Raw genomic sequence first — 18,597 nt, 5'->3', positions numbered from 1 at the left:
AAACATTGGAGGCTGAAGAGGATTGGCTAGCTCTGCGTGGGTTTGGTTCTCAAAAGGCCAGAGGCACAGCAAGAGCTACGCAAAGTGGAGGAACCTTGGAGGAGGACCTTGAGTCGATGGTGAAGGACTATCTGAATGACTCCACAGAGGTCTATGTTAATTCTGACCCATTGGCGTATTGGCATGGGAAAAAAGAATTGTGGCCACAGCTCACCAACCTGGCTTTAAACTACTTGTCTTGCCCACTCGCAAGTGTGTCTTCTGAACGGGTTTTCAGTGCGGCTGGTGGGATTGTAACTCCCAAACGGAGCCGCCTCTCGCCCAAAAATGTGGAGAGGTTAACAATGATCAAGATGAATCAGCACCTCATACCACCAGATATAAGAGTACGAGAGAGCGTGCCGGATGAAGAGGAGGTGGCCAGCACCATAGATGAGGGAATTTCTACTCTGTCAGGTGGCACTGACCTCACCCGGGCTGAATTCGCAGAGTATGATGACGAAGCCTTATTCTTATTCCTGGACCGTGATTCCGACTTCGAGCCCTGAAAATGAGACAACGAATCAATAACTTTCTTTTTCATCCTTATTCACTTTTATTCCTGTGTGTCTGTCTTTCTTTGTTGTGCACAGTTAATATAATTCAAACTTTAATCAGATTATCACAAAGACAAGCCCATCAGCAGAACTGTCTTCACTTGTTTGCTAATTTATTTGAAGGTGCCGCAGTCTGCATTCCTCAGGTTCACAAGTTCAGAAGAACATGCTCCTCTATCCTCCTCCTCCAGACTCCTATTTCCATCAAAGCAGAGGGCTGGTTTACGCCCAATGAAGAAAGACTCAGCACTTGTGGGGGTGTTGTTCTACCTCTTTGCAGGTGAGTTGACGGGTCTGGGGCCATTGCTGGGAAGCACTAAAAGTGGTTTGTGCCAAATCCGAGGCGGAAATTTTTTTGTGTTTTTGATGACTTGCTTGCCTTTGAGGTGCTCTTAGGGGGGGTTCCGTCTGTTTGTGGGTGAGTTTCATGGTCTGAGAGCATTGCTGGGACACTCTAATCTTGATTGCATTTGCTTTTCAGGAAATCCGTCGTGCCAACCCCGACTTATGGCCTAGCTACGCAGCGCGTTTGGACCGAAGGCCCAGAAATATTGCAAATATGAGATTTTGCTTTTGGCCTGTTTGGGGGTGTTATGCTTCTTGGCGGGTGGGTTGCCGGGTCTTGGGGCATTCCTGGGAAGGTCTAATACCGGGTAGAAGTGGTTGGGACAAAATCCAGGCCGATTTTTTTTTGGGCTATTTCTGACATTTTGCTCTATGTAGCGTTTTCGGGGGCCTGTTTGGGGGGCTTCCTGGTGTTTGCGGGTGAGTTTCGTGGTCTGGGAGCACTGCTGGGACACTCTAATCTTGATTGCATTTGCTTTTCAGGAAATCCGTCGTGCCAACCCCGACTTATGGCCTAGCTACGCAGCGCGTTTGGACCGAAGGCCCAGAAATATTGCAAGTATGAGATTTTGCTTTTGGCCTGTTTGGGGGTGTTATGCTTCTTGGCGGGTGGGTTGCCGGGTCTTGGGGCATTCCTGGGAAGGTCTAATACCGGGTAGAAGTGGTTGGGACAAAATCCAGGCCGATTTTTTTTTGGGCTATTTCTGACATTTTGCTCTATGTAGCGTTTTCGGGGGCCTGTTTGGGGGGCTTCCTGGTGTTTGCGGGTGAGTTTCGTGGTGTGGGAGCACTGCTGGCTATATATACTTTACTTTGCAAGAGGTTTGAAGCAAATCCATGGTGGCTGAGGGGACTTAGGGCCTAGCTGCAGAGCGCGCGCGGAGTGATTTGGGAAATTTGTGAAAAAGTGACTAAGTCCCCATTTTTGTACTTTTGCTCTTTGGCTGTTTGGGGGTCTTCTACTCGTTTTCTCCTGGGTTGACGGCTCTGGGGCCATTGCTGGGAAGCTCTAATACCGGATAAAAGTGTTTTGGACCAAATCCCAGGCGGAATTTTTTTTGTGTTTTTGATGACTTGCTTGCCTTTGAGGTGCTCTTAGGGGGGGTTCCGTCTGTTTGCGGGTGAGTTTCGTGGTCTGGGAGCACTGCTGGGACACTCTAATCTTGATTGCATTTGCTTTTCAGGAAATCCGTCGTGCCAACCCCGACTTATGGCCTAGCTACGCAGCGCGTTTGGACCGAAGGCCCAGAAATATTGCAAGTATGAGATTTTGCTTTTGGCCTGTTTGGGGGTGTTATGCTTCTTGGCGGGTGGGTTGCCGGGTCTTGGGGCATTCCTGGGAAGGTCTAATACCGGGTAGAAGTGGTTGGGACAAAATCCAGGCCGATTTTTTTTTTGGGCTATTTCTGACATTTTGCTCTATGTAGCGTTTTCGGGGGCCTGTTTGGGGGGCTTCCTGGTGTTTGTGGGTGAGTTTCGTGGTCTGGGAGCACTGCTGGGACACTCTAATCTTGATTGCATTTGCTTTTCAGGAAATCCGTCGTGCCAACCCCGACTTATGGCCTAGCTACGCAGCGCGTTTGGACCGAAGGCCCAGAAATATTGCAAGTATGAGATTTTGCTTTTGGCCTGTTTGGGGGTGTTATGCTTCTTGGCGGGTGGGTTGCCGGGTCTTGGGGCATTCCTGGGAAGGTCTAATACCGGGTAGAAGTGGTTGGGACAAAATCCAGGCCGATTTTTTTTTTGGGCTATTTCTGACATTTTGCTCTATGTAGCGTTTTCGGGGGCCTGTTTGGGGGGCTTCCTGGTGTTTGTGGGTGAGTTTCGTGGTCTGGGAGCACTGCTGGGACACTCTAATCTTGATTGCATTTGCTTTTCAGGAAATCCGTCGTGCCAACCCCGACTTATGGCCTAGCTACGCAGCGCGTTTGGACCGAAGGCCCAGAAATATTGCAAGTATGAGATTTTGCTTTTGGCCTGTTTGGGGGTGTTATGCTTCTTGGCGGGTGGGTTGCCGGGTCTTGGGGCATTCCTGGGAAGGTCTAATACCGGGTAGAAGTGGTTGGGACAAAATCCAGGCCGATTTTTTTTTGGGCTATTTCTGACATTTTGCTCTATGTAGCGTTTTCGGGGGCCTGTTTGGGGGGCTTCCTGGTGTTTGCGGGTGAGTTTCGTGGTGTGGGAGCACTGCTGGCTATATATACTTTACTTTGCAAGAGGTTTGAAGCAAATCCATGGTGGCTGAGGGGACTTAGGGCCTAGCTGCAGAGCGCGCGCGGAGTGATTTGGGAAATTTGTGAAAAAGTGACTAAGTCCCCATTTTTGTACTTTTGCTCTTTGGCTGTTTGGGGGTCTTCTACTCGTTTTCTCCTGGGTTGACGGCTCTGGGGCCATTGCTGGGAAGCTCTAATACCGGATAAAAGTGTTTTGGACCAAATCCCAGGCGGAATTTTTTTTGTGTTTTTGATGACTTGCTTGCCTTTGAGGTGCTCTTAGGGGGGGTTCCGTCTGTTTGCGGGTGAGTTTCGTGGTCTGGGAGCACTGCTGGGACACTCTAATCTTGATTGCATTTGCTTTTCAGGAAATCCGTCGTGCCAACCCCGACTTATGGCCTAGCTACGCAGCGCGTTTGGACCGAAGGCCCAGAAATATTGCAAGTATGAGATTTTGCTTTTGGCCTGTTTGGGGGTGTTATGCTTCTTGGCGGGTGGGTTGCCGGGTCTTGGGGCATTCCTGGGAAGGTCTAATACCGGGTAGAAGTGGTTGGGACAAAATCCGCGCGGAAAAGCCTTTAGTTTTGGCACTTTTTGTAACTTAGGGTTCGTTAGGGTTAGCCCTAGCAGCAGGATTGCATGTGTATCGGGGTGTTCTAGATTTTTCAAACTGAGTTCTGGGGTCTTAGAGCACTCGTGAGAATGTGTAATTTTGGTTGCAAGTCATTTGAACAAAATCCATGGTGGGAAAGGGGGGATTTGGCATAGTTAAAGAAAGCCTTTGCCACTATTCTTAACTTAGGGTTCGTTAGGGTTAGCAGTATTTCTATTGCATGTGTTTGAGTGGGGGGGATTTCGAGTCTTGGAGCGATGCTGGCTATGGCTACTTTTGCTTGGTTGCTTGCAAGTGGTTTGAATACAATCCACGGGGGGTAATGGGTAATTAGGGTACTTCGGCCTACTTTTACTTTCAAAGTAAGTTTTGTCTCCAGTTTTCTGCTAGGCCTCGTTTTTTGGGTGGGAGCACTGCTAGGAAGATCTATTTTTGTTCTAAAACACAGTTTACAGTACACCTAGCTTGAGGGGCAAGATCCGCTACATTAATTTGCCCATACTTACTTATCCTTCAAAAGGTGACTCAGAGTACGCACTTTCAAAAACATTGTACTGTCTGTCTACTAGGAAAAACAAATTGTGACTTTTTGCACTCCACAGCCTACATACCTTATATTTATTTATCAGTGGTGTTGTAATATTATATCACTTCCTGTTTTTCGTTGAATAATTACAGGCCGGGTTTCAGTCTCTGCAATGGGGAAAAAAGGATGGAGTCAGGCTTCACAGTAGCGAGCCACAATTCAGCATCAGGCAGGCAGTGGACAGGGTGTCTTCTGGTGACCAACATCGGTGGACGAAGCGTCGGCTGCAATGGAGGAGTGCCGCTAATAGGAGGATTTTTTTTCTGCGGGCAACTTACTTACCACTTCCAACAGGACCACTACAACCACATAGATACAGTATCCCTTGCCTTTTTCTCTGACTGTGACTGCATTTCTTTGCTCTCTCTCGGCTTCTACATTGATCCCTTAACACATCACTTAGTCCACTCCACTATCTGCACCACACATAGTCATTTGTAAGTGCTCCTACGTAATTCGCAAGTCGCAGCACGCCCCAGGCCGTAGAGGACTGGGATGGCCCCAATGATGAAGCATGTCACCAAGGGGCAACCCTGGTGAGTGAGGGGACACCTAGAAAAAAAGCAATTTCTCCTTTTCTATCTACTATACCTTCTGTCAGGTTACGCAGCCCCTAAGCGCCTACCGTACTATGAAACTACATTTCCCATGAGTAGGCGGGAGACTTGCAGACTATTTAGTGAGACTATATGAGAGTACCCTTGTATGTTAGGACATCACTTCACTGATGCCTGTCTTGTCTTCTCTTACAGGTATCCTTTCCCTGCTGACCCTACCTTTACCCATCCCACATTTTTTATTTTAGTTTGTTATTTTTCTCCCTCGCCTAATGCCTCGAACACCCTGTGTTTACACTTCTGGGTGTTGGTGACATTTGGAGGTGGAACCATATTTGCATCGACTGGATCACGGGGAGTAAACGTGACACCTTCCAGACCAACCCCATTGAGTGTTGTTGTGAATGGATTTATAGTGACCAGCAAGGCTCTCGGGTATCTGGCTACAGAGACCTTATGTTGAATATAGTTATCAATAATTCCACACAGGCCCTGTACTGTCGCATTCTTTCTTTCCACAGTTGTCGATGATATATTCTTACTCTGCTTGACAAAGAACCATTGCTAATGTGAAAGAACTTCAACCGAATTAGTAGTTATACTTTACCATTTGTTAGGCTACAATGTGGCACTGCTCTACTGTACTTCTGTCACCTGCTATATTCTCAGTTGTACCGTTGAATTGCTCAGGAGGACAAACCAGATTTCATTTTCTTTTTTTTCATAGGCATGCAACTGCCACTGTGTCACACCACTACTACCACCGCTATGAGGAAATTTTATCCGACCAAGATTGCCAACGTTATTCGGTGTTTCCCGTGGAGCCAGCCCTGGGCCTAGCCCTACTTTCAAACACAAATTACAGGTAAGATAAGCGTTTGGTGGTTTGGGGGTATAATGGAGTATTAGTACGAGAGACGAGAGCCTGAAGGTAGTACTACTAAAGTCCTAGGACTCTTGGATTCACTTCACTTAGTCTGTGAGAGGCACTTAGTGTTGAAAACATTTGGGCATTTACACTTAAAGGAAGAAAATGGAACTAAACTTTCAGGAAAACAGTCAACGTTAAACCCCCACCCACCAGGCAAGCAGTAAAAAACAGGTATGCTCAGATAAAGTTTGAAAAAGTATATTTATATCCCTAACAAAATAATCTCCCGCAAGACCCTCCCTAACCCCAACGATTGTCCTTCAAAAGTCCCCAAAAACCCAACTCCCAATTCCCACCCCCCAAAAGTCTCTAAAAAAGGGGCAAGGGACACTATGGGTGGATGCTGTTAACTTTTTGGGCCAGGGCATCATGTTCCTCGCGGAGCAAGGCGAGCTCCTGCTGAAGGCGGGACACCATCAGGGTAGTGCGGCGCAGGCGTGCCTTCACTGCCTTGCAGGTGCAAGGCCTGTGAGAAGCAGCTGTTGGCCTTGCTGCTCGGCGGTGGCGTTTGCCTTTGGCAGCCCGGCTCAGTCTCGGTGGACCACTGTGCTGGGTCACGGTGGCAGCCGGTGAGGCCACGGAGGACGACGTTGTCGTTGTTGTCGACCGCACACTTTCCTCGTCCTCCAGGGCCACCAGCCGCCGATATTCCGCAACAGTGGCCTCGATTCTCCGTTGCCGGGCCGCTCTAGCCAGCTCCTTCCTCCTTGTTCGTTTGGAAGGAGAACCTATATGAAGAAAGAAAGACATAGTCTGTAACCAATGCTCTTTAAGATTAACTCAATCATTCAGCAGAAATGTGTGCTGCAGTACAACTAGCAACTTGCAAGCGCATTACATAACTATTGAGGCCAGTATCTATCTAACCTCACACTTCTTCATCCTTGCTCTAACATTAGTGGGAGTTTAAGGAACAAATTCTATGAGCACTGTGGACTTCCATTGGAGTCGACTATGAAAGTACACCAGTCTTATTCTTCTTCTTGTCTCTTGTTTTGGAAAATTGGTACGTTATTTTCTGCAAGCCGGCATAATGCCAGCGCGGTAAACTTGCACCCGAGAAAAAGAGACGCACGCCATGAGGAGTGACCTAGACTTGCGTTGCCGTTGCGTTACTGTACCCGTCCAGTACATGCAGGTGGTGAATCTCTTACTTTTCTATTACGGGTGGCACTGAGAATACTCTGTTACAACTCAAGGGCTACTGCTTAATTAATTTAACTTTCACCCTACAGTGGAAATGAGTACTAGAAATGGAAAATTGAAGAAGATAAATAATCTGATTATCTATCACTTCACATGGGATGTTTTTGCTTATATATGGGATGACTTTAGGTGCTTTGCTTTTTATTGAGTGACAGGCAGTGATACATCCACACATGAATGACTGAGTACTACTAAACTTATTAAGAGAGGTAGGGAGTGGCCACCATAATAACCGGATCTATGCAGTGCTTGCAATACAAACTACTGCTACTACTTATGGTAGTATTTGGACAAAATTAAAAGTTCTTTTCCTTGCCTTTCCTACACTGGAACGGACGTGCGGGTGCAGTGTTACATGCTCTTCAAAGTTACACTTAGTTCATCCACTGACCATCTACTCTCTCTAGATCATGGGTACTCACAAACTTTCTCTCAGGGGCTACATTTACAGTGTAGTTTGTGGCCGAGGGCCGCACTGGTGGGGGCGGAGTCAGAGGGGGCGGGGCTAAAGCAAAACGATAACTTGTGACCATGAGGTTGCACACAGGTCCCTGCAGCAGATGCCCTCATCCACTGAGCCACCAGACCCAGCATTTACATACATCTCTCTCCCTCCTGCTGTCCCTCCTGCCCTCCCTCCATCTCTCTCTCCCTCCTGCCCTCCCTCTCCCTCTGTCATCTCACTGTGTGTGTGTCTATCTGTGTCAGCCTTCAGCCCGGGTTGAGACCGCTTCCTCAACGCGCACACACAGACAACAACACCAAAGTACTTAACAGGTCTTTAAAAGACCATTAACATATTATTGAGGCTTTGTTTGTTTTAGCGCCCCTGCTTCTCCACCCTGACAATCACTGCTTGCCCGGCCCCACAGAGCAGAGGCTTTGTTCTATTTCACCTCTTTGTGGCCTTGCATCTCCACTCTGCTCTGTGGGGGCCGGGGGAGCAGTGATTGTCAGAGTGGAGATGCAGGGGCGCTAACAGGTGAAATACAAAAAAGCCTCTGCTCTGTGGGGGCCGGGGGAGCAGTGATTGTCTGCAAGGTCTGCGCACCGCCAAGGAAGGCTTGCCGGGCCACCACCGGCCCGCGGGCCGTACTATGAGTACCCCTGCTCTAGATACACATATGCTATCTAAGAGTCAGATAGTAGCATGATCCAGGTATATGGACACATACAGTTTCTGTGTCACCCACCCAGGCTGTTGTCCTTCCACCCATCATTGCTTCATCATTCACCCAGCCATGCATCTCATATTCTTGCCTTCCCAGCTAGTCTTCAATCTCAATAAGTAAGGAATATATAAGAGCTTACCTCTGGCCGCCACCACCGTCTCAACTCTCACAGCCGCCGCCGCCGCCTCCTCCCCTGATGATGAATTGCCCTCCGCCTCCGTGTCGAGCACCACCACCACACTGGCCCCGCCACCAGATGTTCCACCTACAAAGTACATTTAAGAATCTTAGAATAAAGCACTCACTAGTATTTGGTCTAGGAATGAAGACATGTGAAAACAATGTAATTTGTGACTGTCTACGTTAAAGTTAAAAAAAATGTCCCTTTTTCCAGGGAAGGTTGTCTTGCTGCACTTTTTGGCACAACTGATGAAGGCTGATTTTTTAACACGCACCATTTTTCTCCACACAGACAGAAGATGGACTTCTAACAACAAGATCAAGTTGAAACCAGGTGAGAGCTCGGCTCGACCACAAGAAATGTCTTCAATTAATCGTCAGCACTAACCACTTTTCCATTATCAGTTAAACGTTTAGTTTTATTGTGACTTCATTTTAATAAATGTGTTTACATTTAATAAAGCTTTTAAATTTAAATACAATCTGTGTTTTTTGGTCCTCCAGACTAGAGTGACTGAACGAAAGGTTTTGCAATTTTTGCAAGCATGAGTCCAGATAGAACACTTCAAAAGACATTATGGACAATCCCAGAGGACTGCACTAAGTTGATAGAGCTATTGCTGACTAGAATCATGGGAGTTTCGCCAACCGTGCAATCTTAGTTAGCTACACAGACAGACTAATAAGAATAATCTAGTAATACCACAGGGAGTCATAGTAGAGGCAGGATAAGAATTTAGATACAGTCTACAAGAAGAGCAAAGACAATTTTGAAAAAATTCAAATGAGGAACGCTAGGAAAAATAGGTACTAGTCTAAAATGAAAACTTACTGGGGCCAGCAGAGGAGCCCTCGCCTGCCCGATCCTGGCCCTGTTGATGAACAGCATCCGCCGCCTGCTGCTCCTGTGTCCTCCTCTCGCCCCTGGGGGGAGCTGACGTACAACATGAAAGAAAGAACAGAAAACATGGATGATTGTTGCTTGTCAATGTCAACCAAATCAAACATTTCAAAAGAACAATAACAAAATATTTCCGCGAAATTATATTGATTATGGTTACTTTTTATTTATTTGCGGACCTGTGACTTCGAAAGTCACGTAACTCACTAAACAAAGTACTGAAACGTTCACCTAGGACTGGCAGGCAGCAGTCCGCAGGCAAGACGCAAAGTGACAGACAAACTCCATTGTGATTTCAGTCAGATCAGTGACAACACTAACAGTTGCCTGCTACATTACCAGTCATTTAAATAGTCAAACTATCAATCCACCGCCACTATTTTTCTTATTGTCAGGGTTACAAAGGAAGGGGCAGATTTAAGCCCTTGCGGCTCTTTTGCGCCGTTCTTGCGTGACTTTTGTGACGCAGCAGCTAAACAAAAAAGGGCGCCATGGTGCGGCGTATAATATTATAACAACGTGACGCATTTGGGAGATGCATCCCGTTATAAAGCCCTGCGCCATCAGGGGGCGTTCCGGCGCAAGGGAGGGCATTCCTGCGCTGGAACACATCCTAATAGTGGCTGAGGGAAATCTACAAAATATCAATCAGTCACCTTTAGGACAATGATGCGTCACACAAACCCTGCACCTGCTTGAAGCAGACGTACGGCTTGACCCAGCATTGGGGAGATAGGGTACCCCAGAGCATTGATGGAGCTGCGCCATCGTTGCGACGCAACTCCAGCAGTAAAGCTTCGGTGACGTTTTGGGCCCATGGGGAGCCGCATTGCAAATACGGCGCACCATGTTTGGTGGTGGTAGCGGGCCGCACAATTAATGGCGCATCCCTGCTACTTTGCAGGGATGCGACGGTAATTGCAATTCTGCCCCTTAGGGGCATACTTACTTACGCGTTCTGGCGCATCTCCAGAGATGCGCCAGATCAAATGCGTCACGCAAAACTACCCTTGCGACACGGCAGATGTGCCTCATTTACAATGCGGCGCGCCCTGGCGCAAGGGTAGGCACTTGCGTGACGCATCTCGTCACGTAAGAGCGGCGCATCGCTGGAGTCACGTCGCCAACGCAATGCAACTCCAGTAATGCTCAGGGCCACCCAATACTTTACATGCTGTGTCAGTCCTTTCGCCTGCTTCGAGCAGACATAAGGAATTGAATTGACGTAGCAGCGTCGCAGAAGTGCCTGCGTTAAATCTTGTAGATTTCACGCAGGCAATTTTGCGAGGCGCACAGCCGCTGGACCGCCCACCCTGCGTACTAGGAACGCACCCATTGTGGTGCAGGCCCATGGCTTTATAACGTGACGCATCTCCCTAGATGCGTCATGCTGTAAATGACTTGCAGGGATGCGGCACGTTTACGCCGCTGTTGCGTCACGCAAGGCAACGTAAACGTGGCGCAAGGGGCTTGTAAATGTAATCTGCCCCCTAGTGTCTAGCATTACGCAGTTCTGTTAAGTACACTCATACATAATAGTTACTCAGGCCAATGAGACCACGAAATAGAAAACAAATAAGCATAGTAGCAACCCCACTGAGAAGGAGAGCAGTGCACCTGAAATGCACAGAAGATTTTGAAATATAATTTAACTACAATGTAATCGTCATCAGCGGCATTATTGGCTTGCTCCATGTAAAAAACAAATATTTGCAATACAACAACACAGAGCAGGAGAAAACATCATAGTAGTGAGTGATTAAATGCCAATGGCTACTACTACTCACCAAGGCCGGGGATCTCCAAGCCGAGCTGGTCCAGCAGGTCGCGCTCGCGGTCCAGGAGGTCCGTCCAGCGATGGGTGACCTGGCTGTAGGTGCGCTGGACCCCGTAGAGGTGGGATATGGCCCAGCACACCTTCTCCCACCGCTTCCGGCGCTCCCGCATGTTATAGCCGCCGGCCGCGATCCTGCCGCCTCCCGCGATGGTCCTGGGCAGGCGGCGCTGGACGAAGTAGACCAGCGCGCCCACTTCCTCCGGGCTGAATATCTCCCGGCGCGTCACCTGCTCCCCCCTCGATCTCACGCCTGCTGTCCTGCCACTGGGTCCAGCACTACTCCCCGCCGCCGCTGCGGCCCTCAAGTGCCTGGGCAGCTTCACGGCGCCTGGCTTGACCATGGTCTGGGCAGGTAAGGTAGGAAGAAGTAGAAAATTAAGAAAGAATAGGATAGGGAAGAAGAAAAGAAAAGAGTTTACAAAAGTAGTTTAAAAGTAAAGAAAAATAGCAGAAAAGACAAAAATATACAGCTAGGAAAAGAGAGGGATAGATAAGAAGCAAAATCGTAAAAAAAAAACTGAAAACAAGCAAAGGATGGGAAAGATATCAAGAGGATTAAACACCATGCCCAGACACAGGAAATGAATGAAAAACAAGATGGCCGGCGCCCGTTTCCGAGCGCGAAAGTCAGTTCGCGCGAGATTTTCCTCGCGATCTCGTGCGAACCTCTAGATTTCCCGCGCGATCTCGTGCGAACCTCTACTCGCAATGCGCTTACTGCGCGAGATTATACATAGCGGGTGGAAACGGAAATACGTCACGCAAACAAAATGGCCGCGCCCGTACTCGACCTTGGGGTAAATTCGCGTGTTGCGCTGCAAGCGGCTCGCGAATACTGCAAAAAAACTCGCGAAACAACAAGCCGCAAAAAAATAAAATGCTCATTCGCACGAATTGGCGGCTTCCGCGGTCGGTTTCGCACGACGCCGCGCCCCGCGAATAGCGCGAAAAAAACCGCAAAACGATTTCAGCAAAAGCAAAAGCAATGAGCAGGTGCAAAAGGTCAACCTCATGATTTGTAACGATTCTTTGTATTGCTTCCTGAGGGGGCCCTCCAGAATTCGGTTGCCTGCTTGCAACTATTGTGTGACCCTGCTCTGACCTTAACTGTATGCCACAAAGGTCCTGATTTACAGCTAAAGGAGCAGACAAGCAGGTGCCAGGCTGGAACTTTAAATTCTTTCAGTGACACATTAATTAGCCCCTAATTCATTATTGTCAGTTGGGGCAGGGCAGGTGTTGTAACTAATTTTGCAACAATGAAAGCACTTAGCAAGTGCAAAAGATCACTAATCAGGGCGCACTAAGGAAGCAGGTGCCAGCTAAAAAAATATTCTGTGACACATTAATCAGCCCCAAATTAATTCAGGTCACTTGAGGCAGGGAAGGTGTGCTTTGCTTTGCCGAAAATAATGTACACTGGACAACCAGAGGGTGTGGTGATGAAACAGAGGGTGGCATGGGTGGGCCAGAGGGTGGCATGAGTAGTCAGAGAGTGGCAGTGGTGACAGAGAGTGGCAGTGATGAAGAAGAGTGTCCCAAACAGGCTGGACATGTAGAAACAACAAGTTCGCAAAACTTGCGACCCGACAGGTAAGTTCGCAAATTGCGAAATTGTAAAAACCCTCGCGAACTGGCAGAAACACGGGCGAACACAAAAAAAAAAAAAATCCGCAAATTCGCGGGAATTCGCGGATTTTGCGGATTGCGAATCCGCAAATCCGCAAAATTCGCGAACGCGAGATCCGCAAAATTCGCCCATGCTTACATAAATGAAGGTAAACATAAACTGTGGTACTGATGAAGTTGTGTCTTGCAGGCTGAATGTAATTTGTCATTCCCTCGGGGATGATTTCACTTTTCCTGTCACTCAGGGAAGCAAGTTCATCCTTCGTTTAAATGTAGCCGGAGTTATTTTTACGTTGCCCCACAGCAATGCTGACGAAGAAAGGGCGTGCTCAAGAATAATAACGAATCAAACCAAACTCCTCCCAAGTTTGTCACTGGATGGAACCCTGCCTTCTAAATTAATGGTTCGAATGTACAGGCGTCAAGGTGAAGAGTGATATAGATGGTCTCCGCCTGAAAACATCAAGAAGGAGACAGGATTCTGACCTGGGATTACAGCAAGTTACACGGAAGCGCAAAGTAAGATGTTTGCCTTGTGTTGTGCTTGGCAGCCTCTGGTACTTTTACACTCTGAATGATCTGACTGGGCTGTCAGCCCCTGGTCTTAGTGTGTTTTCTTTTTTGCAGTTTTATCCAGTTGGCCAGATGTTGCTGTGAATCTGGATTGTATTTATTTAATGTACCTAGTGACTTTCACAGTACACTGCTTATTTTATAATGTTTTTTTATAATGCAAGTGACAATCAGTTGTATCTGAGTCTGTTTTGTTCATTTACCTGCTTCTGTGTTTTCATATGTCCTCATATCTTTAATAAAGTGAAACAGAGACAGAGATGGCAGTGGTAATATCAGAGTGCTTGCACATCTGGATACAATCTGTGGTGAGTACATGTAATACAAAATGAGTGTGTGCTCAAATGGACGACACTAGGCCACCCAGGGGCGGCCTTAGGTATGTGCAAGCGGTGCACCTGCACAGGGCCGCCAAACCCCAGGGGCCGCCACAACAATATATATCCTTAATATAATAATCCTTTGAGGATGCAGGGCTTTAAGTGGGATGAAAAAACTGGGGGGTCTCTCAAAGGGGCGTGGTCAATGTAAATAGGGGCGTGGCTTTAAAAAACGTACGCTAAAAATCTGTGTTTAGCATAGTGTGCCGCCCGACTTGTATTTTTCTGTTTCTGTCATTGCATCCAGATATGTGATACAACAAGTAACATCAAACCTACAACAAGTCAGGACTATTGGCTTTATCAATGGTTATTAGTTGCATAAGAAAAATAAACTGCAACTATGGCTTGTTACATATAATATTGAAAACGCTTGAAATTAAACCCTGGTGACCCTACCACAATGTTGCTGCTCTTGTGTTTCAGAAAGAGAAGGGAAATCCAGAGAGAAAATGACTCTTTAAAGGATTTCCCACAACGCTCACCTGGCATGACGTCATGCTGTAACTTCTCCACTAGTGAGAAGGGCACATCGATGTGCTTGCTGTCTCGAAACGGGTCTCTATTGTGCTGTTTTGAGCCCTGGCACTTTTTTCCAGACTGCAGTGACAGCAAACTACTGTCACTGCAGTTAGGAATAAAAACCGACCGCATGTGCCAGGGCTGAAAACAGAGCCCGATAGAGACCCGTTTCGAGGCCCTCTTTAAAAAACTGCCGGTGCTCAGACCCCTTGAGACCCGGCCCACTTAAAGCCCTGTGAGGATGGATACATATTTGTGTGGCGGCCCCTGGCTGGGATTTGGCGGCCTCCGGCTCTGTTCCACTTCATACACCCTGACCCCCCCCCTCTTCACTGGCCTCAGCGCTTTGCCCCGCCTGGGACCCCCTCTTCCGGGGCCCCCTACCTACGTTCCCTGCCCAGGACCGCCATGAGCCTAGAGCCGCCCCTGCTCCCTGCCCAGGGCCGCCATGAGCCTAGAGCCGCCCCTGTGCCACCTCAATAGTGTATATAAATATATGAAAAAAACAAGGATTCCGTATTCAAACAGATATTGAACAATCCGGAGCACCACACAGATATACTAATGTCAGTCTGCCCATCTTGCAGACTTTAATTTTCAGACAATCCAGATTCTGTTGAAACACAGGTCACCAGCTTAATACACAAAGCCGACACTTTTTCAAGGCTGTTAATTAAAAATAAAAACGTTACATATTTATAAAAACCGCTGTTTTTCATTCATATCTATTGTGTAAAAAATATACAACTCTTATGACCTGAAAAGGTGCAAAGAGCTACAAGGCGTCTTTCTCTTTTTATAGCAATCAGTGCCATCCAGGGGTCGTTTAAACTCAAGACCTTTTCTCTGACTGTATTGGTCCTTGGGGCTCGAAGGCATCTTCCCTTTCTTTGGCAGCCTGCACATAAGGCACAAAAAACGTATTTACTATTTCCTCACTTCGAAATATTTATGAGTTCATTTCTGTTTTTGGAGCAGGGTCTACATCAATAAAGAAACAATAATGTCTGTGGTGTAATCTCTCTGGTTTCTCTTTTATTCTGATTTTCCTTCTTGGGACACTCAAAGGTGGTCTTGACGTGAGACCTTTTTAGGTCTCGGACCGGAAAAGCTGGCTTGCCAGCTTCCGGTCAGAGAATTAATGATTTTGAGTACGGAGCTTGAACCCGCCTCTGTACTTGACCTCTTCTCAATTGGCTGGCTTCCTAAACGGAGGCCAGCCATTGGAGGAGAGATCAGTCACTCCAATGTAGCCCCGTCCTTTTCGGATTTGGGGGCGTGATTTTTTGCGTTCTTTAGACAGTGACGTTGTCCGTCACTCAGAACAGCAAAACACGCCCCCAAATGCGAAAATGACCATGCTTTCTCCGAGGCATTTCTGCTTTGCCTCGGAGAAAGACGGTGGTGGTTTCCAGAGCTGCTCTGAGCTGCTCTGCTCGTCCCCCCTTCCCTCCGCCCAGCTCTGTCCTTCCCTCCGCACGCAGCTCCGTCCCCCTCCCCCATCCCTCCGCCCGCAGCTCCTTCGTCCTGCTCTGCCCCCCCCTCACTCTGCCCGCAGCTCCGTCGTCCTGCTCTGCCCCCCCCCTTCCCTCCGCCCGCAGCTCCGTCGTCCTGCTCTGCCCCCCGTCGTCCTGCTCTGCCCCCCGTCGTCCTGCTCTGCCCCCCGTCGTCCTGCTCTGCGTAGTGATCTTTCAATGCAGTAACTCCAGCAGAAGGGCCGCCCCCACAGTTGATCACAGTTCAAAACCCGGGGGTAACAAGAAGCAGCCTGGCAAGGAGCAGGCGAGGCAACCGAGCAGCGGAACCACACACTCATCATGGGATCGCCGATCCGTGACCCGCTGCATCCTGAGCCGATAACGAAGCCCTGGTGAGAAACCATCGGCCGATCCAACAAACAGCCACCCTGGGCCCCTCCCGCTCATAGGATCCGTGGGAGCCCCGAGAAGAAACTGAATTCGGGTGGATGCGGTTCCCTTTGAGATGACCAGAGAACGGCTGCTCGTTGCTTCCGGCCGTCGCCAGCACTCAGTCTTGGAGACAAATTATCTGCACCGGTGAGTGTCCGCGAGGCCTGGGACAGGGGTCTACCCTCAGGATCCCTGATCTTAACTTCTGCTGCTCGACGCACTATCCGCAGTACCAGTGAAGACCTCTTCACAACTTTTTAAACTTTAATTCATCTTCATCATATTCAATTGAAAGGCGAACATTTTCCGATGTATCACAAACATTTTTAAAACCCTTAAATCGATCCCAGCACTGAGGTATCTGTGTGTTGCCCCAGCCCTGGTGAGATGCGGAGACCGGCAGTCCTTGCACCCCTCCCCCCTCCCTGGTGAGATGCGGAGACCGGCAGTCCTTGCACCCCTCCCCCGCCCTGGTATGATGCGGAGTCCGGCAGTCCTTGCACCCCTCCCCCGCCCTGGTATGAAGCGGAGTCCGTCAGTCCTTGCACCCCTCCCCCGCCCTGGTATGAAGCGGAGTCCGTCAGTCCTTGCATCTGTCCCCCGCCCTGGTATGATGCGGAGTCCGACAGTCCGTGCACCCCTCCCCCGCCCTGGTGAGATCCGGAGTCCGGCCGACCTTGCACGCCCCCCCCCCTCCAGGGAGCAGCTTTAACTTAAGAGCATTTAACTCTGCAGTAGTGTCGCCCTTCACTGTATATAATGTGACGTCAAAGAGACTCGCCATGGTTCTTCCAGTCTCATCATTACGAAACGGAAGCATTTTCAATGTTCTGTACAACGAAGCCACACTTGTTTCTTATTTATCTTACAATCACTGACAAAGCCAATAGTCCTGGCTTGTTGTAGGTGTAATGTTCCTTATTGTATTCTATATCTGGAGACAATGACAGAAGCAGCAAAATACCAGCGGGGGCGGCACTATGCGCGCATATTTTTAAGCCATGCCCCGAATTGCATCAGCCCCAGTTGTTTCATTCCATGTAAAGCTCTGCTGGAGCCCCCAGATGCGCGTCTAATTCAGACATTTCCGCTGAAGTACACTGTTCTTCTCATTCAGGCTGCTCTGTAGTGTCACGCGCAAGAGCGTGAGTGGGGTTAGGAAGGAATCTGAAATAGTAGGGGCTGCTGCCATAGTAACTGAAAAGGAATGTTATTTTTTTTTTTGTCCCTTTTGCGGTTGTCAGACTACAACAAACCCCGATGGACCTCTCTTTCAAGGTGTAGTTCTTGTTAAGTGTTTTTTGCTGCTGGTGTGAAATGCTGTTTTCAGCCCCTTGGAGCTCTGACACTACTTCCTGCCGGAGCCTCTGATTGGGCAGTTTTGTTGTAGAACATTCTGCTCTTGTCTTAAATGTGAACACTCGCGGAGTTTGGAATTAACTCTTTCTCCCAGCCTCGCAGACGGGAACGTATGTGTCTGTGTGTGCATATGTGTCTGTGTGTGCATATATGTGTGTGTGCGTGCCTGGGCATGTGTGCGCATCTGTGTATGTGTGCATGCGTGTGTGTGGTTCCCTGTGCATGTGAATGCATCTCTGTGTGCGCGCATCTGTGTATGTGTGTGCAAGTGCCTATGTGTGCATCTGTGTGTGTGTGCCTGTGTATGTGTGTACCCGAGTATGTGTGCGCATCTGTGTGTGCATGACTGGGCGTGTGTGCGCATCTGCATGTGTGTGCGTACCTGGACGTATGTGCACATCTGTGAGTGTGTGCGCCTGTGTATGTGTGCGCATCTGTGTGGGGGTGCGTGCCTGGGTGTGTGCATCTGTGAGTGTGTGTGCGAATCTGTGTGTGTGCATCTGTGTGTGTGTGCCTGCCTGGGTGTGTGCGCATCTGCGGTGTGTGTGTGTGCGTTCCTGGGCTTGTGTGTGCATCTGTGTGCGCATCTGTGTGCGCATCTGCGTGTGTGAGCGTACCTGAGCGTATGTGCGCATCTGTGTGTGTGCGTGCCTCGATGTGTATGTGAACACCTGTGTTTGTGTGTGCATCTGTCTGTGTGTGTGCGTGCCTGGCGGGGTCTGTGCATCTGTGTGTGTGCGCGTGTCCGGTTGTGTGTGTGCGCATGTGTATGTGTGCATCTGTGTGTGTGGGTGCGGGTGCCTGGGCGTGTGTGTGTGCCTGTGTGTGTTTGCCTGTGCGTATGTGTGTTTGCCTGTGTATGTGAACGCATTTGTGTGTGGACGTGCCTGTGTGAGCATGCGTGTCCAGGGTAATGCAAACCTTCCCTTCTGTCAAGATTCACATACAAATGAATGTTATGTTTGTACCACAAGTGCCGTTGTCAGAATGAAGTGACTGTTGCAGATGTGGCCCGGCCTCGCCACCACATGGGGCTCTGATCAGGTCTTTCTCGCCAGCCTGAAGTCTGCTTTTAGTCAGGCGTGGC

General features: G+C 48.7%; 1 long non-coding RNA gene across 1 annotated transcript; it reads right to left on the bottom strand.

The window, feature by feature from the left end:
* Nucleotides 1-6,253: 6,253 nt before the first annotated feature.
* On the bottom strand, nt 6,254-9,336 carry LOC147659235 (uncharacterized). The gene is made up of 3 exons (XR_015307291.1): nt 9,232-9,336; nt 8,359-8,484; nt 6,254-6,569 (listed from the first exon to the last, which is right to left on the bottom strand). It is a non-coding gene; the product is annotated as an uncharacterized LOC147659235 (long non-coding RNA).
* Between the last annotated feature and the right edge of the window lie 9,261 nt (nt 9,337-18,597).

Source organism: Lissotriton vulgaris, unplaced genomic scaffold (assembly GCF_964263255.1).
Source record: "Lissotriton vulgaris unplaced genomic scaffold, aLisVul1.2 SCAFFOLD_4150, whole genome shotgun sequence".
NCBI classification, from domain to species: Eukaryota; Metazoa; Chordata; class Amphibia; order Caudata; family Salamandridae; genus Lissotriton; species Lissotriton vulgaris.
Note: the sequence above shows the minus strand (reverse complement) of the source record. Positions and strands in the feature narration are given on the sequence as shown.